This window comes from Aquarana catesbeiana, linkage group LG10 (genome assembly GCF_042186555.1).
Source record: "Aquarana catesbeiana isolate 2022-GZ linkage group LG10, ASM4218655v1, whole genome shotgun sequence".
In the NCBI taxonomy this organism is placed as follows: Eukaryota; Metazoa; Chordata; class Amphibia; order Anura; family Ranidae; genus Aquarana; species Aquarana catesbeiana.
In genome coordinates, this window is record NC_133333.1 from 133,567,371 (window position 1) to 133,594,134 (window position 26,764).

The 26,764-nt window shown below is 41.2% G+C and overlaps 1 protein-coding gene across 5 annotated transcripts in view; it reads left to right on the top strand.

Annotated features, from left to right (window-relative positions):
* The window catches only part of LOC141110906 (netrin-1-like), a 182,169-nt gene that overhangs the window by 26,476 nt on the left and 128,929 nt on the right, over positions 1-26,764 (top strand). The window contains exon 2 of one of the 5 annotated variants that reach the window (XM_073602685.1): positions 25,723-25,782. The exons of the other annotated variants lie outside the window; for them this stretch is intronic. The gene's annotated coding sequence lies outside the window, so the exon portion shown is untranslated. The remainder of the gene's footprint in view (positions 1-25,722; positions 25,783-26,764) is intronic. 5 annotated transcript variants of the gene reach the window in all.

Here is a 26,764-nt window from a genome sequence, read left to right on the forward strand (position 1 = left end):
GTCGTAAATTCCGATCATGTGTACACAATTCCGATGCACAATGTTCCACGCATGCTTGGAATCAAGCAGAAGAGCTGCACTGGCTATTGAACTTAATTTTTCTCGACTAGTCGAACATGTTGTACATCACCCCGTTCTTGACGTTAGGAATTTCCGATAAGATTTGTGTGACCGTGTGTATGCAAGACAAGTTTAACCCAACATCCATCGGAAAAAATCCATGGATTTTGTTGTCGAAATGTCTGATTGTGTGTACATGGAATTTACTGTTGAGTGATTCACTACATCTGCTCCAAGTATATTCCAAGTATTAACTACTCTTTTGCCGCATACAGACGATCAGAATTTCCAACAACTAAACCGTGGATTTATTTTTGACGGATGTTGGCTGAAGCTTGTCTTGCATACACACGGTCACACAAATGTTTTAGGAAATTACTGACGTACAACACGTACGACGGGACTAAAAAAAGTAAGTTCAATAGCCAGTTGCAGATTTTGTTGTCAGAAAATTTGAGGTCCAGCTCTAAAATTTTTGTTGTCGGACATTCCGACAGAAAATGTCTGATGGAGCCTACACACAGTCGGAATTTCCAACAACAAGCTCACATCGAACATTTGTTGTTGGAAATTCCGATCGTGTGTACGCAGCACTTCAGTAATAAATACTTTCTAAGATTAGTTTTGAGCTTTCTTCCTGCTTTTGAAGACAGGCCCACGTGTTCTTGTTCTTGTCTTCATATTGAAAACACTGCCCCCCTAGTAGATGGTGGGCTTTTACCTGGAGTAGTGAGCGATAGACATCAGGGGATTTATTGATTATTCAAGATTGCACATTGAGAGACAGAATACTGCTTTATGTTTTATTGTTTCTGATTTACACATTTAATTATTTTCCATGTTTTTACTATAGGGTTTTTATCATGTGTGCTGCCTAATATTGCTTGTTTTTGTCATGACATTAACTTTGTAAAATTATGTATTTTCCAACATCTCCCCAGCTTCCTTAAAATCAGTTGCTGGCTTCTAGATTAGACTGTCCAGCATTAGCATGAGCATTAGGATTCATAGCTAATGCCTGACCTGTTGGCGATCTGGTCCTCTTCTAAGATAGTGGGGTCATGTTGTCTCACTTCTTTAAAGGCCCGGCTTTTGGGTGGACTCTTTTTTTAATTTCTATAAAGAAAATCAGCGCGTGCTCAGTATTGCAAGAACACACTGGATGAGAGGAGGACCAATGCATCTCCTGGACCAGGATAGGCCATGGCTCTGGAACACCTAAGGTAAATACAAGGGTCATAGTTAGTATGGAAATAGGGATCAGTTAGCATTTAGTCATTTTAAAGTATAGTCTATTTTTAAGACCACCCATCTACTAAGGATGAAAAACATTATGGGTCTGGAGTCCAAAGGCATTAAAGAGCTTTGGGAGGGAAGAAGTCTCTAACCCAGTGACCAGGTTTTACTGGGAATCAGCAAGCTATGTGTGCGGGTGTGCACATGCTTTATAATCTAGAGCCTGGTCATAGATCAGGCTCAATCAGGAAGATAGGAGGTTCTCTGCCCTGGCCACAGTTACAGTGCACCCGATGCAGTGCACTAGGGAGCTGCAAGAGGTACAATGGTGCACACAAGCACTCCAGTGCTGTGTAATGGTCCTAAGTACCAGTAAAAGGTCTGAGTTTAAGGCCTGAGCAGCGGTGCTGCAAGAGTGAGCTAAGAGGCTACGGTCCGGTCACTTTTCTTTGTACATGAAGTGATGGTGATAACTCCTGGGGGGGGGGGGGCGTTTGTGTGTATATATATATATATATATATATATATATACAGTATCTCACAAAAGTGAGTACACCCCTCATGTTTTTGTAAATATTTTTTTATTTATTTTCATGTGACAACTCTGCAGAAATGACACTTTGCTACAATGTAAAGTAGTGAGTGTACAGCTTAAATAGCAGTGTAAATTTTCTGTCCCCTCAAAATAACTCAACACACAGCCATTAATGTCTATACCGCTGGCAACAAAAGTGAGTACACCCCTAAGTGAAAATGTCCAAACTGGGCCCAAAGTGTCAATATTTTGTGTGGCCACCATTATTTTCCAGCACTGCCTTAAACCACTTGGGCATGGAGTTCACCAGAGCTTCACAGGTTGCCACTGGAGTCCTCTTCTACTCTTCATGATGACATCATGGAGCTGGTGGATATTAGAGATCTTGCGCTCTTCCACCTCCTTCTGTTTCAGGATGCCCCACAGATGCTAAATAGGGATTAGGTCTGGAGGCATGCTTGGCCAGTCCATAACTTTTACCCTCAGCTTCTTTAACAAGGCAGTTGTCATCTTGGAGGTGTGTTTGGGGTCGTTATCATGTTGAAATACCGCCCTGCGACCCAGTCTCTGAAGGGAGGGGATCATGTTATACTTCAGTATGTCACAGTACATGTTGGCATTCATAGTTCGCTCAATGAACTGTAGCTCCCCATTGCCGGCAGCACTCATGCAGCCCCAGACAATGACACTCCCACCACCATGCTTGACTATAGGCAAGACACACTTGTCTTTGTACTCCTCACTTGGTTGCCACCACACACGCTTGACCAAATAAGTTTATCTTGGTCTCATCAGACCACAGGACATGGTTCCAGTAATGCATGTCCTTAGTCTGCTTGTCTTCAGCAAACTTTTGCTGGCTTTCTCATGCATCATCTTTAGAAGAGGCTTCCTTCTGGGATGACAGGTATGCAGACCAATTTGATGCAGTGTGCGGCATATAGTCTGAGCACTGACAGGCTGACCCCCCAACCCTTTAACCTCTGCAGCAATGCTGACAGCGCTCATATGTCTATTTCCCAAAGTCAAACTCTGGATATGACGCTGAGCACGTGCACTCAACTGCTTTGGTTGACCATGGCGAGGCCTGTTCTGAGTGGATCCTGTCCTGTTAAACGACTGTATTGTCTTGGCCACCATGTTGCAGCTCAGTTTCAGGGTCCTGGCAATCTTCTTATGGTCTAGGCCATCTTTATGTAGAGCAACAATTATTTTTTTCAGATCCTCAGAGAGCTCTTTGCCATTAGATGCCATGTTGAACTTCCAGTGACCAGTATGAGAGCGTGAGAGTGATAACACCAAATTTAACACTCCTTCTCCCCATTCACACCTGAGACCTTGTAACACTAACAAGTCACATGACCCCGGAAGGGAAAATGTCTAATTGGGCCCAATTTGGACAATTTCACTTAGGGGTGTACTCACTTTTGTTGCCAGCATTTTAGACATTAATGGCTGTGTGTTGAGTTATTTTGAGGGGACAGCAAATTTACACTGTTATACAAGCTGTACACTCACTACTTTACATTGTAGCAAAGTGTCATTTCTTCAGTGTTGTCACATGAAAAGATATAACAAAATATTTACAAACATGTGAGGGGTGTACTCACTTTTGTGAGATACTGTATATATATATACTGTGAATATATAAAATGTTGCTTCCTATCAGAATTAAACTGTAATTAATGATCTTGCAGAACCCGTTAAAACAAACACTTCTTAGCAATTAAGATTATTGAATCTTTTCCAGAACTTATCTTGTTTAGAATAACATTGAAGATAATGCGATTTTATATCTTTTGTCAGGTGCGCTTATCTGTGAAAAATCCACGGCTTGTTTAATATAAGAACATTGTGAATTGTTCTTGGAAGTCAGGGATACAGAGGCCCAGTGGAGAGAATTGGGAGAACCTCAAAAGCTTACTTTATAAGAAATTAGATCAAGTACCATACACAACATCAAAACTGATTATAATGTCCAACATCAGTGCTTTAGATACTTTTTCCCTTTGGAAATAAATTAGAAAAATTATACCAATATGGCATAGGTGAATAAAAAATATAAAATGTTTACGCTGAAACATTAAGCAATGTCAGATATAGGCTTGCTAGTGTTTTAGGAAGGCTCATTACATAATCTTAACTGCTGATGTTTGGTAGAAACACACATCTGCATTTCATTCACATTCTCCTGTTGTAAGCAATGTTCACACATGTGACTGTCAGTGCCGCACCTCTGAAAAATGAATCAATGATCTGATCGATTTTCATAGATATTTGGCAGGCGGTGAGGTGGTGATGTCGCCTTCTCACAGCCTAACCCCTGTAAATACTGTGCCACCGCACCACAACCATGTGTGTTGCAAGGGGTTGTGGGCCAGTTGTAGAGCTACCCTAATCCCTTGCAGTGGGTGCAACTGAACGTGGTTGGGGTTTATTTCTTGTTGTGGCCACTAAGTAAAGTGTTGTGACAGCAACAAGTGTACAGCGACAGCGACACGTGTACACCCCCATCAACTGCCTTTGTAACTTAAGGGAGAGCCGTTTGGAGGTGGTACCACCCACCCCCATCAAATCGTAAATATTAATAAGCTCGTAGGGGCCAGGTTTTTCTCCAAAGACACATGATCAGTTGCAGGGTTACTACTGGTTAAAGCAGTTAACAAATTTCAAGGGCAAGAGATGAAATTTATTTGGATATATTGAAAATCAAAGCACATATTTGCTTGAAATTAAAGGTATCAAAATGACTGACAGCTGTTTTACATACATATATGCTTATTGCTTTACTTGCCAATGAGTTTGTAATTTTGGACAGTCATTCTGATTGGCACGCCACTGAGGAGGCCAGGGGTGACATAGGAAGCTGATTTGCTCAGCCAGGAAAGGTTAATTGCTTAATCAGGAACTACATGTGTCAGCTGCCTAACTGTGCAGAGTGAAAAATATGTGTACATCAAAAGATTGTCTGTACAGAGCCACAAATCCTTAAACAGGAATACAGCCAACATGTACAGTATAACACAAATACACACATACACACACTGTATATATACCTTATAAATACAGAATGTGCATTAATGTAAATTAAGTAGTAATAATATACATATTGCAAACCATGCCAGGGTTTTGCCCAAAGTGGTGAGGTACCACAACACGACAGCCAGGAGAATGAATCTAACAAATGGCATCTCTTACATGCAGAATGTCAACATGATGTATGGAGCTTTCACACTTATAGTGTATGTTTGTCAATGAAATGGCACAAATATGCTCCAGCTGTATATCTTCACTACATAATTGTCTTTCATGTTCAAGAAAGCTCAGAATATTTCATTTCAAATTAAAATATTTTCTTATTTCAAGGCTAGCATATGAGCTCAACAGTCTTCGAAAGTCAATTAAAGGAGAACTTTGGAATAGGGTTGACTGAAATGACAAAACAGGGCCGATTACTCACAAGGTGTCCTTCACATCAGCAGAGCTTGAAAATGCCCATCATAGACTAGCATTAACACATGAGAATGTAGGAGCTTTTTAAGGATGTTTAACATATTTTGTAATACTTTAGAAGCATTTAAAAAAAAACAGTGTCAATTGTTTTGAAGCATATTTGAGCTGTGAAAATACCTGTTAGTCCTTGTGACAAGCATTTTCAAGCACTTTACAAGCTCATTGTGGGCATTCAGACTAAAATGATCAGTAAAAAACGCTTCAATATGCTAAAAAAAATTCTGCATAAAGGAGATTTTCAGGATGTTCTGAGTACAGTGAACTTTAACAGTTATATGACTTCAAAAGGAGAAAAAAAAGGCAGCAGAGGGGGCTCAAAATATAAACCTATGCACTGAATTCAGAGGTCAGAAATATATAGGGTGCAGGGTGGAAGTTTTTGACGTATGTAAGATAAATAGTGCAGGGGACAGGTGTATGTATTGTTCACAGTGAAGTGGTCTGATGTATGTAATGTACAGAGTGTAGTGGTCAGTTGTATGCATGGTACACAGTCCAAGAGAGTCAGAACTATATACAGCCCAGTACCCCTATTATTTATTTATTATTTATTCTCCTGGTATGAAAGCATGAGGTTGGTGGTGCTGAGGGGTGTTTGGTAATGGCATTGTAAAACAGTAGACATGTGCACACTGAAATATTTCATTTCGGAATTTCGTTTTCGTCCGAAAAATAAATTTATTTAGTTACTCCCGAAATTCGTTTTTATTTATTTCGTTTTTCGTTAAAAATTGCATTCGTCCGAAAATCCAAATTGAGGTCGAATCTGTCATTGAAGGCTTATGGTGTCTGTCGAATGTTCAAAGAAGATTCGACGGAGCAGCTAAACTGTACGACAGCGTATAGTTTACCTGCTCCGTCGAATCTTCTTAGAACTTTCAACAGACTTCATAAGCCAAAGTACGTGTGTACTTAGTTCTAGCTATTTTACTGCTCCTCCTCTTTGGTTACAATCAGCCAATAACATTCATCATCATCATTATTTTTATTTATCTTTTCTCCCCTACATCGAATCTTTTCTCCCCTACGTCAAATCTTTTCTCCCCTACGTCGAATCTTTTCTCTTTATGTCAAATCTTTTCTTTCTATGTAGAATAATCTTGGACTAATAGAGTTAAGGTTAGGCACATTCGACCACAGGTTTGATGGACACAGATTGTTATTGTCATCATCATGTCGAATCTCCTATCTATATTGAACTGTTGTAGCAACGAAAACGAAAATAAAGAATTTGTTTATGTCAGATCTTTCGTTTTTCGGATTCTGCACTTTCATTATCGTTTGTTAAAACAATAACGAAAATACCTGAAATTCGGACGAAAATGCATTTAGACGAAAACGAATGCACATGTCTATAAAACAGAGCAAAAGGCATGCCGTGAATGTTTAGGGATAGTATTGGACTCCCTCACCACCCCTTGCCCCTTCCCAAATGTTAAAAGGCATGTAGCCCAGTCTGGTTAAGGAGGAGGGGTGTACCTTCATTCATCTCCCAGGATGCATGCCTGGATAAGGGCCTGATTTGAATTTTAAAGGGGAACCACACACAAGGGTAAAACAAATCTTAATGCCTAAGCCCAATTTTGTAATTTTTGACATGTGTTAGTATGACAACTACTTTGTGCATCCAGGTAGATTATACCTTGTTTTTTTCATGACAAATTGGGATTTCATTAGGTGGTAAATGGTAATGGATATCTCTCATTTTTTGGCCCAAACACTAACCCTGGCACTGACCTAGATCAAACATTAATCTAGGTATTTTTTTAGAAAAAAAATTAAGTTACTTCTTTTTATTATTATTATTTTTTTTTTTCACACACTTTTTTTTCCACCTCTGCAAGGACAGAGAATGATATAATGTATCTCCCTCGTCCATTCACAGAGACCGATAACATGGGGGTGGGCTTCATAGTGACTGATCGCTGTGATAGCAAATCAGAGGCTATCACAGCGATCAGGTGACCAGAATCAGATGTTCCGGGTCCCGATCGTTAGAACGGGGTCTAGGGCTCTCGGTGAGATCCCGGTCTCGGTGTTGGGAGCACGCTATGCGGCGCGCTCCCAGCACAAAGGGAGATGCGTGAAAATGTGGCCTCATGGAAGAAAAAAAGTCCAGCGGGGCTGCATATTTGCATACGGTCGGCGTGAAGCGGTTAAAGTACTACAGCATATGATACTGTTCTGTAACAGCACTTTTAGGCATCCCTCAAGCATGTGATTAAGGAATTGAGGTATTTTCAAAGTTGCCTTGCTAAATGGTATTTTATTAAAAAAAGTTTTGATTTGGTACATTTTCACAATAGCAGTGCCCAGCCCCCCATTCCCTTTTTAAAAAAATATCCTTTAGCCTTTTAGCTTTGAAAAGTCCAGGAAAAAAGCTAATTTTGCATCCCACAGACTTAAGAGACTACCCACTCGGTTTGGCAAACCCAGACCAAACCAAAAATGGAAAGGTTTGCTCATCCCTACTGATTGTCAGCAAGAGAAAGAGATCTATTTACTTAGCAGAATTCAAATCTATAGGTATATCAGATCCTCATAATGCACCACATCCCAAATAATATGCATGTATGTTTTTTTTGGGGGTTAACACTTCAAGCACCTTGAGCCCTGGTTCACATCGATGCTACTTTGAAATCGCACTCACTTCACTTGAAGTAGCACGTATTCAAAGTCAGCGCAATTTCAGGTGCTACTTGATAGACATCTGCGTGGCTTCATGCACAGATGCCTATTGAAGTCGCACCTGAAATTGGCAAAAGTAGTGCAGGAACTACTTTTACAAATCGGTGCGGTGCCGCAAAATTTTTGTAGCACCGATTGGAACAGTGTCATTGCCTCCATTAGGCTGCGACTTGTCATGCAATTTGATCTCTCAAATCGCATGACAAATCGATCCAATGTGAACCTAGACTGAAAGTCCCACTTACATTTTCTTTTTACTCATTCGTTTACTTTTCAGAAGTGTCTTCCCTGTTCAAACCACTGCAACTTTGTCATGCTGAGGAAAAAAATGGACAGACACAGGTGATTAAATACATTTGCAAACATGTATCTTTTAGTTAGCAGCTGGGGGATAATTTCAACATGAGCTATTTTTTATTGCAGAAACAGGAAAAGTATTTCTGAAACTGCATAGTGGTCATCTTATGTTTCCATTTTAAATATACAATTAACATTCAGTACTAAAAAGTACAATACCGTTTAGTTCAAAATAGAAAATAAATAAATAATCTACATACCTACAGATGATTTAGGATTATACTCATTGTAATTTGTAATTCATCCCTGCTATGAATCTTCCCTTTAGTAGTCTTCCGTTTTACTGTGAATGGTTTTTGAACAGTTGAAATGCTTTAGTCTTATTATTTAAACAGATGTAACTTCGGCTGAAGACTTTACACTGATTTTTACAATATGTACGTTAACCTTACAAGCCCCAAAGTGCAATCATAAGTCATTTCAAAGTTCTAATTGTTTTTAACTGGTCAAGTCTGCTAGTTCTCATTACTTAGTACAAAACAGATAACTGTTGATGTTGCTGTAACTTACACCAAAGACGATTGGGAAAAAATTATATTTTTATCTAAATTAATTCTTTATAGTCATTTATTGAAAGGCTAATTTAGAGATAACTCTTGAAATTTATCACATATAGTACATTTAATAATCTAGATAAGAATTAAAAAATTATAGACTTGAACCTGCCCTTATACACTTTGGTGATTTTGAGATTTTAAATGAGATTTGGAAGACAAAGCCTTTTCTGGCATTTTTGCTTACGTGTAACAAATCGTTTTTTTTTGCTAGAAAATGACTTAGAACCCCCAAGTATTATAGCAGAGGCTCTCAAAAATAAATTGGTGGGTTCTTACATTTTTTAAGTCACACTGTATTGCACATTTTTTAGGTCACACTGTATTGCGCAGCGGGTTTTCAAACCCAATTTTAGGGAAAAAATATATATTTTTAAATTTTAATGCAAAAAAACACAATACATAACCCATTTTTTTGTAAAATATAAAAGATGATGTTACGCCAAGTAAATAGATACCAAACATGTCACGTTTTAAAATTGCACATGCCGTGAAACGGCAAAAAGCAACGTAAATTTTACTATCCATAGGTGATGATTTAAAAGCCTTTACAGGTTACCACTTTAGATTTACAGAGGAGGTCTGGTGGTAGAATTACTGCTCAAGATCTGAGGTTCACACTGATACATCACATGTATGCAGCGTATACACGCTGTTTGCGTGTGCACGGAATTGATGCGCGCCTTTGCCTTTGCATGCTAGCATGGGGAACAGGGGCACTTATATATTTTTTTTTAAACTGTCAGATGTATATAATAGAGATAAGGCCAGATGTCATGCATCTCCTTGGACTTAACTCATATGCCCTGTACACAAAGTCGGACATTGATCGGACATTCCGACAACAAAATCCATGGATTTTTTCCAACGGATGTTGGCTCAAACTTGTCTTGCATACACACGGTCACACAAAGTTATCGGAAAATCCGATTGTTCTGAACGCGGTGACGTAAAACACGTACGTGGGGACTGTAAATGGGGCAGTAGCCAATAGCTTTCTTAATTCTCTTAATTTAATCTGAGCATGCGTGGCACTTTGTGCATCGGATTTGTGTACACACGATCGGAATTTCCGACAACGGATTTTGCTGTCGGAAAATTTTATAGCAAGCTCACAAACTTTGTGTGTCGGAAATTCCGATGGAAAATGTGTGATGGAGCCCACACACGGTCGGAATTTCCGACAACAAGGTCCTATCACACATTTTCCGTCGGAAAATCCAACCGTGTGTACGGGGCAATAGTGTACCTTCACTTGTTATAAAGGAACTGAATTCCTGGAATTCATCTTTAAATTATAGTCCTAGAATTTCATTGACAGGAATAAGTAAGGAGCAGAAGAAATAATGCAGAGAAATAATGAAGAAACTTGTTTTCACCTAATACTTTTTGTCATTGCATAGTTACATAATTCAAAAGTTTAAAAAAAGACGGTCTAGTCAGTTCAATCTATGTGGGTGTGAGTTTTAGTCTCTAACAATTCTCATAGCCTGGTAAATTTTTGAAGTTGTTGAATCTCTCAGATAGTACCAGTTCCTGGGGGACAGAGTTCCACATTTTTACTGCTCTAACAGAATCCTTTTGGCAATCTAATCTGTAACCTCCTTTCCTCTAACCTCAGTTCATGGCTGCATGTTCTCTTCAGGGACCTTAGAGTAAACAGTTTATCACAATTAATGGAGTCTCCTTTGATTGTAACACCTCTTGCACCTCTTCTCCAGTGTGAATAACTGTAACTTATGTACTCTGTCTCTGAGTTCCTCCATCCCTCTTATTCATGTTGTTGCCCTTTACTTAACTTTCCAATTCAACATCTTTCCTGGAGATTGGTTAACCAAAACTCAACTACATATTCAAGATGAGGCCAAACCAGTGTTTTGTAAAGGGGTAGAAGTATTTATTTATCTTGGGAATGCATGCCCTTTTTAATGCATGGCAGTACTGTGCTAGCTTTGTTAGCTGCAGATTGTCATTGCATGCTATTGCTAAGTCTGTGATCTACAAACACCCCCAGATCCTTCTCTATCACTGATTCTCCCAGAGGAGATCCTCCTCATGTGTATTTTGCATGTGTTTTTTTGGCACCCAAGAGCATAACTTTACATTTTGTCAATATTGAACCTCATCTGCCATGTAGCTGCCAAACCCCCTATTTTGGTAAGGTCATACCGTGATGCGACTGTGAAGTCTTTCCCCTAGATAATTTGGTATCAACTATTGATTCCAATCTCTTTATCATTAATAAACAAACTGAAAGTGGTAGTAAATCAACTTTTTCATCTTTTACCTACAGGAAAGCCTGTAATAAGGCTTACCTGTAGGTACTGTGAATATCTCCTAAACTTGTACTGCTATAGTAAATTATTTTTTAGCACAAAGAGAGCCATGCTGCAGTGTCCAAGTTGCTGTTAGTGCCTCATTCTGCACCACCACCTGCAGCACTTCCAAATGATGGGCAGACACTGACCTTCTTGGTCACAATGCCATAAGGGCAGATGTTAATCTGTTCACCAAATGCCAATGGGAGAATTTGGGGTAGCACATAGTTTAGAAGTCAGGGTATACATTTAGCCCAGTGGTAACACAGCTAGGGCTACTATATGCCAGAAAGTAGGCACACTTTAAGCACACAGATAAAGAATAAATGTATGTTTTAAGAGAAAAGATCTCCTGTCTTTAATGTGCAGTGAAGTTGTAGTGACGAGCTAAAGAATGGGTACAGCATGAATCCATCTTATCTTTATCAATCCATCACCATCTTATCTTACCAATCAACAAGGCACACTAAAATTGCCAAATATATTTTGTTTTCAAGGTTAGTTTCAAGCTTTGCATACTTGTACATAAAATGTTTGCCCATAGGCACTGAAAATTTTTACTTAGTGTAGCCCTCTTTTTGGGGGTTAAGATAAATGGCCCTTCCCAAAAAGGATATTGCGCTAAACCTGTAGATAAATGAGAGAACCAGAACCTTGACTAAGTGGAAGAGTGGGTTTGATAATAAAGTTGTCATTGCTTCCACCCAGGACAGAGCCTCCATGGAACTGAAGGGATTCCTTTCCTGGGAAATTAACCATTAATATAATCAAAGTAATTGAGAAAAAGAAGAACTATTGCAACCAGCATATAATATTAACCATAAGTATATAGATGCACACAAGAAATGGAAATAATATAAGCTTTATATAAGAAAAGAATAATAATAGTACATACATTCAATGTACAAACAGATATTATCAGCAAAGGGACCTATAGTCCTGATGGGATTGTGTACTTATACCTGGGTCCCGAATCCCGAATGAATGGAAGCAAGCAAACATTCAATGATGGACACTGGTAGACTGCATTTGATGGGCACTTCATTAAAAAGGTGGGGTATACATGGGCAGGGCAAAGGGGGTGGAGTCAGGGGTGGAGCCAATGGGGGGCAGCAAAATGAGGCTTCGTCTAGGGTGTCAAAAATCCTTGCACCAGTCCTGAATAGAACAGAGATAGTCTGTCTGTCACAAGGATTCTGTCATGAGTCTGTGATAGTGAGCCCTTGTAGTTCGCCAGCTTGAGTTTCCCCAGGACGCAGAGTTTAAGCCCCAGCCTGCTTTTTCACCAGGTAGTGGGGATGGCCTTACAGCACGCTGGAACCAGGTCACGGCCCCCAGGTACGTCCAAAAATGTGAGTGCACTTTATTAGGTTTTACTAAACTAGTTTTAAGCAGTCAGTACTATGTTTTTCTCTTTTCTTTTTTGAGCATCATCTTCTCATTATTTCTCCCTGGATGACATCACCTTGCTCAATAATTGTTAGCCCTGTCCCACGGTCCAGCGATGCGGTCGCCAGAAGCCTTGCTTCTCTCCCCTTCCTCTCTGCGGCGCCGGCATTGCAAGTGTGGGTGCCCGGCTCTGGCTGCGCGTTATGAGTGGCCTGGCAATCTTTTGGGACCTGTCATATACCTCAGAAGATTGCAGAGAGGGATGGGGGAGAGGTGAACTTCCTTCCGGCGCCGAGGCGCCAGAAGAGGAAGTGGGAGCTGGGTACCTGTGGAAACTAGGTACCCGCTCCCCCCCCAAAAAAAATGACATGCCAAATGTGGCATGTCGGGGTCATGAGTACTTAAAATGGAAGTTCCATTTTTGGGTGGATCTCTGTTTTAAGGGGAAGTTAGCTGTAATGCCCTGTACACACGATCGGACATTGATCGGACATTCCGATCACAAAATCTGGATTTTGGGCCAAACTTGTCTTGCATACACACATTCACACAAAATTGTCGGAAAATCCGATCGTTCTGAACGTGGTGACGTAAAACACGTACGTCGGGACTATAAACAGGGCAGTAGCCAATAGCTTTCGTCTCTTAATTTATTCTGAGCATGCGTGGCACTCGTTGGATTTGTGTACACACGACTGGAATTTAACCGATCAGATTTTGTTGTCGGAAAATTTTATATCCTGCTCTCAAACTTTGTGTGTCAGAAATTCCGACAGAAAAAGACCGATGGAGCCCACACACAATTGGAATTTCCGACAACACAATTCAATCGCACTTTTTCTGACCGATTGTACAGGGCATTACACTTAAGGGGACAGTAGCAGTCATTCATCACTGAGTCTTAAACACCTTGGACCTTTTTTTTTTTTTTTTTTTTATACAAGACTTTCTTGATTTTACACCATTCAGATATTATAGCACATCATTTTCACTTTTGTCTTATGGAGCTTATCAATATATCTCTGCTTGTTTTAATATTCACATATTTATATATGTAGATGTATACTTTTTTATATATTTTGTGTTATTATATTGATTTGAGAGCTTATTAAGCATCTTGAGAGCAGCACCAATCAAAACCCATATCAGGATTTGTGTGATTTTGTCACATTGTGCTAACAGCCTATTTTGGGCTGTTGTGTAAAATTATTTATACACAGGATATCAAGATAGTATGGCCTTTTATTACTTTTAACACTTTAAAGCTATTTTATCCTCCGGATTCAATTTCAAGCTGAAAGCGTACACACACTTATCTTGGTAACCAATTGTTTGAACATATTGCTACACATCAGCTAAATCCCCAAACACAATTTACAACGTTGTAACAGCATTTTAACATTTAGAGTAATCTGAATTATCTTTGGTAATTACGGAGTATGATATTATTGAAAACTATTACATTCCAACCTCAGACCTAATAACTTATGCATGTGCATTTCTAATGAATCCTTATGTATGTATAAAATTGTCAATAGATGTTAAATATTGGTCAGATATGTAGGCAATGACTGAATCTGACAATGTTTTGGCCACTATTTTCTTTTTAAAACCAATGTGCATGAATAAGACAATCGTTCGTATTTAGAAAATGGGGGAAGGACAAACAATGTAGAGAGAGCAAAACTCTCAGAGGAAACAAAAGGATATCATATGAGATTTCTAACATTTCCATTTACGTTGTCCACACTGATGCTTCATTTGGGTATGTCTGATGCTGTCCATAACTATCTGAACTAGACAATGATCATCCAACATCCTGAAAAAAAAATGACTGTCCTCTACCAGGAAGAGCTTTAATAAAATGATATATATGTTGGTGTGCTATTGATGTCAACTAACTGGGCCATACTGCTGCAACATTTTTAAAATCCATGTTGAAACAAGTTTGTATTATAACTCCATTTGACAGACATTTTTTTTCTATTTTTTTTTTACTTTATTTTAGAACATGCTTATTTGCAGCGAGCAAACAAAAAGGGTCCATTAAAACTCAAGGCTTAAAAGCACATGAACAATGAGTGGCCTTTGCAGAAAGTTCTGTTTTTTTTACCTTGAAGGAGAATGCAATAATGTCTTTGCCATACTATTTTTGCAGCTCATGCTTTATGAACCACAGCTTGTGCAGTCATGTTTCTATGTGTATTCAAAGCCAGTTTTCCATATAAATGATATTTAGGTTTGCATGGCTATGGATGATTTATTAAAGCGAGCACATTAACTGCTTGCTGACCAGCCACTGCAGTTTTACTGCGGCAGAATGGCACGGCTAGGTGAAACGATGTTACCTTACGTCGCTTCGCCTTTTGCCCACTAAGCGCGCCTGTAGCGTGTGCCAGAAGCCTGTTCTTTCAAGGGAGATGAGACAGATCGTGTGTTCATACTATGTATGAACACCAATCTCTCTCTCCTTCTAGACCCCTTGATCGGCCCCTAGTGTTAACCCCTTCCCTGCCAGTGACATTTACACAGTAATCAGTGCATTTTTATGGCACTGATCGCTGTATAATTGTCAATGGTTTCAAAAATGTGTCAAACATGTCCGATGTGTCTGCCATAATGTTGCAGTCCTGATAAAAATCGCAGATCGCCGCCATTACTAGTAAACAAAAAAAATTATAAAAATGCCATAAATCTATCCCCTATTTTGTAGACACTATAACTTTTGCGCTTTCAACTGCACTTTGCAGTTGTAGTGCAAAGTGGATTTGCCTTTCGTAAATAACTCCCTTGTGTTTTTTTCAAAATTGTCGCTCTTCTTTTGTTTACAGCGCAAAAAAAAGCGCAGAGGCAATCAAATAACAGCAAAAGAAAGCTCTATTTGTGGGAAAAAAAAGGACGTCAATTTTGTTTTCCTGCTTGTCTGCATCAGTCTGCAGCTCTGTGAGTTTCAGTCAGTTCCTTTTTATCTGCACTTGCATTTCAAACCTGCGTTTCTTCCCTGTGTCTCTGTGTGTTCTCATACATTCCTGTTTGCTACTTTGTGTACCTACTACTCTAGTGCTCCATTAGAGTCTCACCTGCTCTGGTGAAGACCAGGGGGTGTCTTAGATTCTGTGACTTGGCCCTCTTCAGGGATCTCAGTACTCCGTATACACCCTGCATATCATCACTATCCACCCAGCTGCTACACAAAGTCCTGGGCAGCCACTCTGCCCCTTAGTGAGAGCCGCTTCCCTAATTCGTGACACTAAGTACAAGGTTGCCATTAGACAATTAAACAGTAGCTGCAAAGCAAACGGCATCTGCTGTACAGTAATCCATGGTCTTCACAGAATTCTTTGTAATGCATGTAGATTAATATAGCATAAAAACATATACAGAAAAAAGATTACCCCAAGTTATCAGTGTTTTAACACATATCTAAACCCCAAAACTAAAACGTAATATATTGTTTTTCATCAGTCCTTAGATGTGGTGGCTGCATTAATTGACGGCTGTTTTCCTTTATATTTACATGATTATCCTACAGCTTAAAACCCACTCACAGTAAATTATCTATGGAATAGTGTTGCCAGCATGAGCTACTCTCTTTATTTGGACTACAAACCCCTCCTTGTCTCTATTAAATGGATAGTATTCTTTATTGCACAAAAGAAGAGAACTAGGAAGGCTGATAATATTGCTTGAGATTTCAGTTCAGTGCACAGAAAGTTACAAGGACATTGGGTTTATAGCATCAGCAACAGGAATGTTTCTGTACATGCAGAAAATGTACTTAGACTGAAAAAAGAAAATCTATCCAGCCACCATACCTAAGTAAGCTGTAATATATAATAGTTTTGTTCTTGGGTTCAGATACTTAAGATATACTATAATTCCAGGCAAGCAGCAAAATACAAAATGTATACATCCAGCTGACCCTCCAAGGTTCAGTTATTACAAAACAGATGGGAGGAATTGAATTTTCCCTATCTGCTTCCATTCTCTATCCTGACAGCATTTACTGTAGTTCCAAGCTCCCTCAATCAATTGCCAACCGTGCTATAGCCGAATGATGGCTACAGTACAGCCGGTCAGTTCTGGGAGGGTGTCATATGATGTTTTTCTGTGATCACGCCTGACACATGCCTACTGCGGCATGCTCTGTGATTGCAGTGTCTGTCCAATCACAGCTGATCACAATGTAAGCAGAAGATGGTTATCAGAACTCCTTTCCTCACACTGACAGCTTGAGGAGAGGAGAAGAGCACCAGTAACCAGCTTGTGTAGAAGGGTCATGTACTCTGCTAATCAGGGCACTGATTATCAGTGTCCTGATTATCAATGCAATCCCAACAGTGCCCACCAGTTCTGCCAATCAGTGCCTACCAGTGCTGCCAATCAGTGCCCATCAGTGCTGCCAACCAGTGCCCATCAGTGTCTCCTCATCAGTGTCACCTATCAGTGCAGCCTACCAGTGCCCATCAGTGCCACCTATCAGTGCTGCCTATCAGTACCCAACAGTGTGACCTATCAGTGCCCATCAGTGCCACCCATCAATGCCACCTATCAGTGCAGCCTCATCAGTGCCTCCTCATCAGTACCCACCAGTGCCCCCTCATCAGTGCTGCCTCATCAGTGCCCATTAGTGCAGCCTATCAGTGTCCATCATTGCCCATCAGTGTCGCCTCATCAATGCCCATCAGTGCAGTCTATCAGTGCCCTATTAGTACAGCCTCATTAGCGCACATCAGTGAAGGAGAGAAATTACCTGTTTGCAAGATTTTATAACAAACTATGAAAAAGTTGGGGTTGTTTTTAAAAATTTTCTATCTTTTTTGCTTATTTAGCGAACAATAAAAAACCCAGTGGTTAAATACCACCAAAAGAAAGCTCTATTTGTGTGGAAAAATGATAAAAAATCTGTTTGGGTACAGTGTTGCATGACTGCGCAATTGTCATTCATAGTGCGATAGCACTGAAACATGAAAATTGGTCTGGGCAAGAAGGGGGTGAAAGTGCCCCAGTAGGCAAGTGGTTAACATGAACTTTTAATTGTTTTCTAGACCTCTATTTTAAATTAGAAAGTTAATGTTGGTATGTAAACATAGTCAAGCCTTCTTTAGTTTTTGTAAATCTATGGACACACACAGTAGATATATTTTACTGGACTTTGACTGCCAAGGCTCCTTTGTTTTTCCAGTCTGATCCTAATCATGAATAAAAATTGACCACTAGTCTACATCAGAACTTGCTGACTTTACTTTGCCTTCTCTGCTGTTCATCACAGACATCCATAAATTCCACTAACAGTGATGAATCCTCTGCATAATAATAATGTCGCAGTGTATGTTTTTTAAGTCATCAGCACTAGACCATTCTCACTTAAATGTTCCCATGAGCAAACATTTAGAAGGTAAAGGAAGATTGTATGCACAGAAGCTATAAGAAAACTGGTAACTGGATGTTCACACAACACTGTATGGTGTGTTCAAAGGCCATAATCTGTTTTCTATAACCTGCGGGTTTAGATTCTACATCTTACATTGCTGGAGGGCTACAACCATACTGTTCGGGTCAAATTTCTATAAAAATATAGAACACATACCTAAAAATTTGTATGACTTGGTAAAATGCATATTTATTTCTCTGAATAGAGATATATAGCCAGATATAACATGATGATGATAGATAGATAGATAGATAGATAGATAGATAGATAGATAGATAGATAGATAGATAGATAGATAGATAGATAGATAGATAGATAGATAGATAGATAGATAATTAATTATTCCACCTGTCATTCTCAAACATCAGTGCAAATATCTTATAAATGTAATATATAGTTTGAACCCACTTACCCGCTTACTGATTTACAGGTGGGTAAGAGGATGCAACAAAAAGCCTGACCTCTTGCTGCTGCTGTAATTTTGCTGTTAATAGAAAAGGCCTTGGAGACTAGTGGGATGTATGATGATGATATCTCAGGAGTCTAAAGGCTGCAGCAGTGACATAATTTTGGCTTAAGCCAGAAAGGCAGAAGTAGGTTGAAAAACTTCCTACAAAAGGAATTAAAGTACAAAAAGTATATATGTTCTTATCTGTTTTTAAAAGAAAAAAGTTTGATTATTTATATAATGTAATGTTGCAAGAGTTAAAGTGATACTAATGTTGGTAGCTGCAGCACACAAGCTTTGTCACCTTAAAGCGGGGTTCTACCCAAAAGTGGAACTTCCACTCATCGGATTCCTCCCCCTCCGGTGTCACAATTGGCACCTTTCAGGGGGGAGGGGGGTGCAGATACCTGTATAATACAGGTATCTGCAACCACTTCCGGGAATAGACTCCTGCGGGAGTCATGCCCCCTCCTGCACTCCCCTGCTGTCTCCTGGGAAAGACACAGGTCCCAGGAGATAGCGGGGACCATTGAGAACGCGCAGCGCGACTCGCGTATTAGGGAACCGGGAAGTGAAGCCGCAACACTTCACTTCCTGATTCTCTCACTGAGAATGGCGGCGGCAGCACCCGAGGATCTAGGGATGGTTCGGTCTCGGGTGCCGACATCGCTGGACCCCGGGACAGGTGAGTATCCTTATTTTAAAAGTCAGCAGCTGCAGTATTTGCAGCTGCTGACATCTAAAAAAAAATTTTCGCCGGACTCCCGCTTTAATGCATAGAATGCATTAAGGTGAAAAATCTTAAGGCTTTACAACCACTTTAAGCCCCACCTTAAATCAACAATCATAAAGCCAATAAACAAATTGTTGAACAGTTCTATTATATGTGTTAGAAATCTGTAATTATATCAAGTTCATGGGGATAACAATCAGGCTGCGTTAATCGGGCTTATTACGTGCTGTCCATCTAACATTGGAAACTTTCTTCCATCAAAGCGATAGGCCAATATGGTTGTATAGTGGGTGAGAAGGAGCTGTTAATCTTCAACGATACCAGGAAGTGTGAAATTTTGGCCTGCTAAAAATGGCCGTGGCATCCAGGTGCAGCAGTGAGGAGGGGGAGGGGGGGTAGGTAGAGGGAAGAGGGAAGGTTTACTGAAAACTGCTGCAGGTACAGTTGTGCTCATACGTTTACATATCCTGGCAGAATGGCTCAATGATATTGAGGTCAGGAGACTGAGATGAGATGGCCACTCCAGAACCTTCACTTTATTCTGCTGTAACCAATGACAGGTCGACTTAGCCTTGTGTTTTGGATCATTGTCATATTGGAATGTCCAAGTATGTCCCATAGCTTCCTGGCTGATGAATGCAAATGTTCCTCCAGTATTTTTTGATAACATACTGCATTCATCTTGCCAACAATTTTGACCAAATTTCCTGTGTCTTTGTAGCTCACACATCCCCAAAACATCAGCGATCTACCTCCGTACCTTTCATCATAGGCCTTGTTGACTCCTCTCCAAATATAGAATTTATGGTTGTGGCCAAAAAGCTCAATTTTGGTCTCATCACTCCAAATGACTTTGCGCCAGAAGGTTTGCGGCTTGTCTCTGTGCTGTTTGGCGTATTGTAAACAGGATACTTTGTGGCATTTGCGTAGTAATGGCTTTCTTCTGGCAACTCAACCATGCAGCCCATCTTTCTTCAAGTGCCTCCTTATTGTGCATCTTGATACAGCCATACCACATGTTTTCAGAGAGTCCCGTATTTCACCTGAAGTTATTTGTGCTTTTCTTTGCTTACCGAACAATTTTCCTGTTGTGGCAGAAATTTTAGTTAGTCTACCTGACTGTGGTTTGGTTTCAACAGAACCCCTCATTTTCCACTTCTTGATTAGAGTTTGAACACTGCTGATTGGCATTCTCAATTCCTTGGTTATCTTTTTACAGGGCTCAAAATTTTAAGTCCCGAGCTACTAGCCAAGCCTCAAGGGTTACTCACCACCAGTTGCCCCGCCCAACCCCTACCCTGCCCCGCCCCTATTTCCACCCCTAAACACACCTTCATAAATTATCTCATGAAATGACACTTAAATGTTTTATGCAGAATTAAGTTATAAAAATAAATATTAACAACAACTTTATCTGTGGCCAACAATGCAGCCTGCCCATGTCCACCAAAGCAGCCTGCCCGTGTCCACCAATGCAGCCTGCCCATGCATAACAATGCAGCCTGTGCCTAACAATGCAGCCTATGTCCACCAATGTAGCCTGTGCCACCAATGCAGCCTGTGTCCGCCAATGCATCCTGTGCCTGCCAATGCAGCCTGTGCCACCAATGCAGCCTGTGCCACCAATGGAGCCTGTGTCCACCAATGTAGCCTGTGCCCACCAATGCAGCCTGTGCCACCCATCCAGCCTGTGCCACCTGTATCCACCAATGCAGCCTGTGCCACCCATGCAACCTGTGCCACCCATGCAGCCTGTGCCACCTGTATCCACCAATGCAGCCTGTGTTCGCCAATACAGCCTGTGCCACCCCTGCAGCCTGTTCCACCTGTATCCACCAATACAGCCTGTGCCACCAATGCAGCCTGTGCCACCAATGCAGCCTGTATCCACCAATGCAACCTGTGCCACCAATGCAGCTGGTGCCACCAATGCAGCCTGTATCTACCAATGCAGCCTGTGTCACCAATGCAGTCTGTGACACTAATGCAGCCTGTGTCACCAATGCAGCCTGTATCCACCAATGCAGCCTGTATCCACCAATGCAGCCTGTGCCACCAATGAGGCCTGTATCCACCAATGCAGCCTGTGTCCACCAATGCAGCCTTTGCAACCAATGCAGCCTGTGTCCACCAATGCAGCCTTTGCAACCAATGCAGCCTGTGCCACCAATGCAGCCTCTGCTACCAATGCAGCCTGTGTCACCAATGCAGCATGTGTCCACCAATGCCGCCTGTGCCACCAATGCAGCGTGTATCCACCAATGCAGCCTGTGCCCATCAATGCAGCCTGCGCCACCAATGCAGCCTGTATCCACCAATGCAGCCTGTGTCCACCAATGCAGCCTGTGCCACCAATGCAGCCTATATCCACCAATGCAGCCTGTGCCACCAATGCAGCCTGTATCCACCAATGCAGCCTGTGTCACCAATGCTGCCTGTGCCACCAATGCGGCCTGTGTTACCAATGCAGCATGTGTCCACCAATGCAGCCTGTGCCACCAATGAAGCTTATATCCACCAATGCAACTTGTGCCACTAATGCAGCCTGTATCCACCAATGCAGCCTGTTCCCAATCAATGCAGCCTGCGCCACCAATACAGCCTGTATCCACCAATGCAGCCTTTGCCACCAATTCAGCCTGTGCCACCAATGCAGCCTTTATCCACCAATGCAGCCTGTGCCACCAATACAGCCTGTATTCACCAATGCAGGTTGTGCCCATCAATGCAGTCTGTGCCACCAATGCAGCCTGTATCCACCAATGCAGCCGTGTCCACCAATGCAGCCTACCTGTGCAGGGGAAGAGTGGGGAGAGCCACTGCCCGGATGATCAGAGCGCAGGGAACATAACAGCTTTCATTTCAATAGCTGTGTATTCCCAACTGCGCACCGTCACATACAGTCCCTCCCCCTTTTTTGGGGAACTTTGATAGACAGATCACCCATCCCAGGATTGGACAGGTGATCTGTCTATCAAAGTGCCGGACATAAAGGAGGGGCTGTATGTGACAGCGCGCGGTGGGGAATACATAGCTATTGAATTGAAAGCTGTTATGTACCCCATGCTCTGATCATCCGGGGCAGTGGCTCTCTCTCTTCCCCTCTGATCGCTGGGAGAACAGCTCCCATATAACCCGCCTGCCGGCGGTGATTGCCCCCCCCCGCTCCCAGGCAGCCCTTCCTCACCAGCCCTCAAATTCCACTCGCAAAATGCGAGCAGGTGAGTGGGATTTTTGAGGGCTGTCTTTTTATATCCCTTTCCTATTTTATACAGTTCAACTACCTTTTCCTGCAGATCCTTTGACAATTCTTTTGCTTTCCGCATAACTCAGAATACAGAAATGTCAGTGCAGCACTGGATGAAAGATGCAAGGGTCTGTCAGGAGTCCAGAAACTCATTGACCTTTTATACACACACACTCATTACAAGCAAACTTATCACAGGTGAGGATGGTTACCTTTAATAGCCATTCAAACCCCTTTGTGTCAACTTGTGTGCATGTTATCAGGCCAAAATCACCAGGGTATGTAAACTTTTGATCAGCGTCATTTGAGTAGTTTCTGTTTTCATTATGGTTTAGTAATTACAGTTGATTGATAATAAATGGCTTCAGCCAAACACTAACCATGAGTGAAAGAAATGTTTTTGTGTTATCATTCATAGTCTCTGAAAAATGGCAAAGAAATCATAAATTCTGCCAGGGTATGTAAACTTATGAGCACAACTGTATATGAAGGCAAGTTTACCTGATACCTGTCCGCACAATTTTTTTTTTTTGCTTAAAATGGCACATATGCATACACTTATTGTTTATAATGGTAATTCTAAAAAAAAAAAATGTGTTTAGTTTTTGGCAGCAAATTTCGATTCAGTTTTAGTTTTTTGCTGCGTACACACGATTGCACATTCCGACAATAAAATCCATGTTTTTTTCTGACGGATGTTGGCTCAAACTTGTCTTGCATACAAACGGTCACACAAATCTTGTCGGAAATTCCAAACGTCATGAACACGATGACATACAACAGTTATGACGAGCCGAGAAAAAGTCCAATAGCCAGTGTGGCTCTTCTGCTTGATTCTGAGCATGCATGGAACTTTGTGCATCGGAATTGTGTACACATGATCAGAATTTACGACAACGGATTTTGTTGTCAGAAAATTTAAGATCCAGATCCCAAATTTTGTTTGTCGGAAATTACGACGGAAAATGTTCGATGGAGCCTACACATGGTCGGAATTTCCGACAACAAGCTCCTATCGAACATTTGTTGTCGGAAAATCTGATCGTGTATGCGGCATTAGTCTTTTGATCAAAATACCATTTTAGTTTTAGTCCTATTTTGGTCTTTGTTTAGTTTTATGCTGCGTACACGAGTTTTCAGCATCAAAGGTCTAACGGTCTTTCCGACGGACTTTCAATGGGGTTATGACGGACTTTCGAATGGCCGGACTTGCCCACACACGAACGGACTAAAGTCCGGTCAAAAGTCCGTTGGTTTGAACGTGATGACATACAAAGGGACTAGAATAAGAAAGTTCATAGCCAGGAGCCGATAGCTGCCCTTGCGTCCTTTTTAGTCCGTCGGACTAGCATACAGACGAACGGATTTTTCCATTCGTCTCGAGTCCGTCTGAAAGATTTGAAACATGTTCTAAATCTAAATCTAAAGTCCGTCTGATTTTCGACAGAAAAAGTCAGCTGAAGGTCCGATGAAGCCCACATACGGTTGGATTGTCCGACGGATTTGTTCCGTCGGACCAGTCCGGTCGAAAAGTCCGGTCGTGTGTACATGGCTTTAGTCATATTTTAGCCAACTAAAATGTACTGGAGATTTAGTCGACTAAAATCTAATGGGTTTAGTTACATTGTAGTTGTAATTATTTATGTATTTCTCTACAATTTCCAAACTCATTATATACTCTTGGAGTGGAAAATCTAAAATAAAATCGTACAGAAACATATACAGTGGGGAGAACAACTATTTGATACACTGCCAATTTTTGCAGGTTTTCCTAGTTACAAAGCATGTAGAGGTCTGTAATTTTTATCATAGGTACTCTTCAACTGCGAGAGACGGAATCTAAAACAAAAATCCAAAAAATCACATTGTATGATTTTTAAGTAATTAATTTGCATTTTATTGCATGACATAAGTATTTGATAAATCAGAAAAGCAGAACTTATTATTTGGTACAGAAATCTTTGTTTGCAATTACAGAGATCATACGTTTCCTGTAGTTCTTGACTAGGTTTGTACACACTGCAGCAGGGATTTTGGCCCACTTCTCCATACAGACCTTCTCCAGATCCTTCAGGTTTCGGGGCTGTCACTGGGCAATACGGACCTTCAGCTCCCTCCAAAGATTTTCTATTGGGTTCAGGTCTGGAGACTGGCTAGGCCACTCCAGGACCTTGAGATGCTTCTTACGGAGCCTCTCCTTAGTTGCCCTGGCTGTGTGTTTCGGGACGTTGTCATGCTGGAAAACCCAGCCATGACCCATCTTCAATGCTCTTACTAAGGGAAGGAGGTTCTTGGCCAAGATCTTGCTATACATGGCCCCATCCATCCTCCCCTCAATACGGTGCAGTTGTCCTGTCCCCTTTGCAGAAAAGCAGCCCCAAAGAATGGTGTTTCCACCTCCACGCTTCATGGTTGTGGTGGTATTCTTGGGGTTGTACTCATCCTTCTTCTTCCTCCAAACACAGCGAGTGGAGTTTAGACCAAAAAGCTCTATTTTTGTCTCATCAGACCACATGACCTTCTCCCATTCTTCCTCTGGATCATCCAGATGGTCATTGGCATACTTCAGACAGGCCTGGACATGCTCTGGCTTGAGCAGGGAGACCTTGCATGTGCTGCAGGATTTTAATTCATGACGGCGTAGTGTGTTACTAATGGTTTTCTTTGAAACTGTGGTCCCAGCTCTCTTCAGGTCATTGACCAAGCTTTGTAGTCCTGCTTTGTAGTTCTGGGCTGATCCCTCACCTTCTTCATGATAATTGATGCCCCCCAAAGTGAGTTCTTGCATGGAGCCCCAGATCAAGGGAGCTTGACCGTCATCTTGAACTTTTCTAATAATTGCGCCAACAGTTGTTGCCTTCTCACCAAGCTGCTTGCCTATTGTCCTGTAGCCCATGCCAGCCTTGTGCAGGTCTACAATTTTATCCCTGATGTCCTTACATGGCTCTGTGGTCTTAGCCATTGTGGAGTGGTTGAAGTCTGATTGAGTGTGTGGACAGGTGTCTTTTATACAGGTAACGAGTTCAAACAGGTGCAGTTAATACAGGTAATGAGTGGAGAACAGGAGGGCTTCTTAAAGAAAAAATAACAGGTCTGTGAGAGCCTGAATTCTTACTGGTTGGTAGGTGATCAAATACTTATGCCATGCAATAAAATGCAAATTAATTACTTAAAAATCATACAATGTGATTTTCTGGTTTTTTATTTTAGATTCTGTCTCTCACAGTTGAAGAGTACCTATGATAAAAATTACAGACCTCTACATGCTTTGTAAGTAGAAAAACCTGCAAAATCGGCAATGCATCAAATACTTGTTCTCCCCACTGTATGTATATAGCATGATGTACAGATGTGAAAATGTTGAAAGGTAAAAATCATTTACATGACTTATATATCAGAACATCGTATAGCGGGGTGAACCTCTATTTAAAACACATACGTATATATCTATTTGACATAGTGTTTAAAACCTAGTAAAAACAGCCGAAGGGAAGGAGAAGCAAAACACTGAAATAGATAAGAGAAGCTTCTTAAAAAGTAATGTGGTCTAAAATTCATTCAATAAAATACTTTAAAAAGTAAACTCCCTTTAAAAGTAATTATAATAATTCAGTCACTGACCTGCTAGTGTATGTTAATAGTGAATGTGTATGTTAATAGTGAATGTGTATGCTAATAGTGAATGGGGCTATATCCCAAATTGGTCTGTCTGTGACACTGAAATCTGTAGTGAAAGAGTCCGCCTGGTGTTCGTGTTTGAGGAGAAAAGGAAAAAAAGGGGGGGAAGGTTTGCATCATGGGAGTCTGGGAGAGGGAGGGGGAGGGAATGGTATGGGAAAGGTGAGGGGGGAGAAGGAGAAGAGAAGGATGGACAGGGAGGTGGGGAGGGTGGAGGGGGATAGGTGGGAGGGGAGAAATGGGGGGACTAGAGTGTGTGGAGCTGGACTGGTGGGAAAAAGGGTGGCTTGGGATGGCAAGAGGGAAAGATGGGAGGGGGGGAGGGCTCGAGGGGGGAGGGGGGGTTTGGGGGGGAGAGAGGATATGGCCGGGGGAGGTGACAAAATGAACTGGAATGGATCTCCTATCTGTTACTTTTTGAGGCATAGAATGAGAGTTGCAAATGTTGGGAGTAGAGTATATGGGGGAGTTATGGGAGGGTGCCAGGGAGATAAATGGGTAGAAGAGGCTAAAATGAAGTGAAATGGAATAGACAGTGGATGGCACATGTGAATCTGAAGGACCTGTAGGGGAT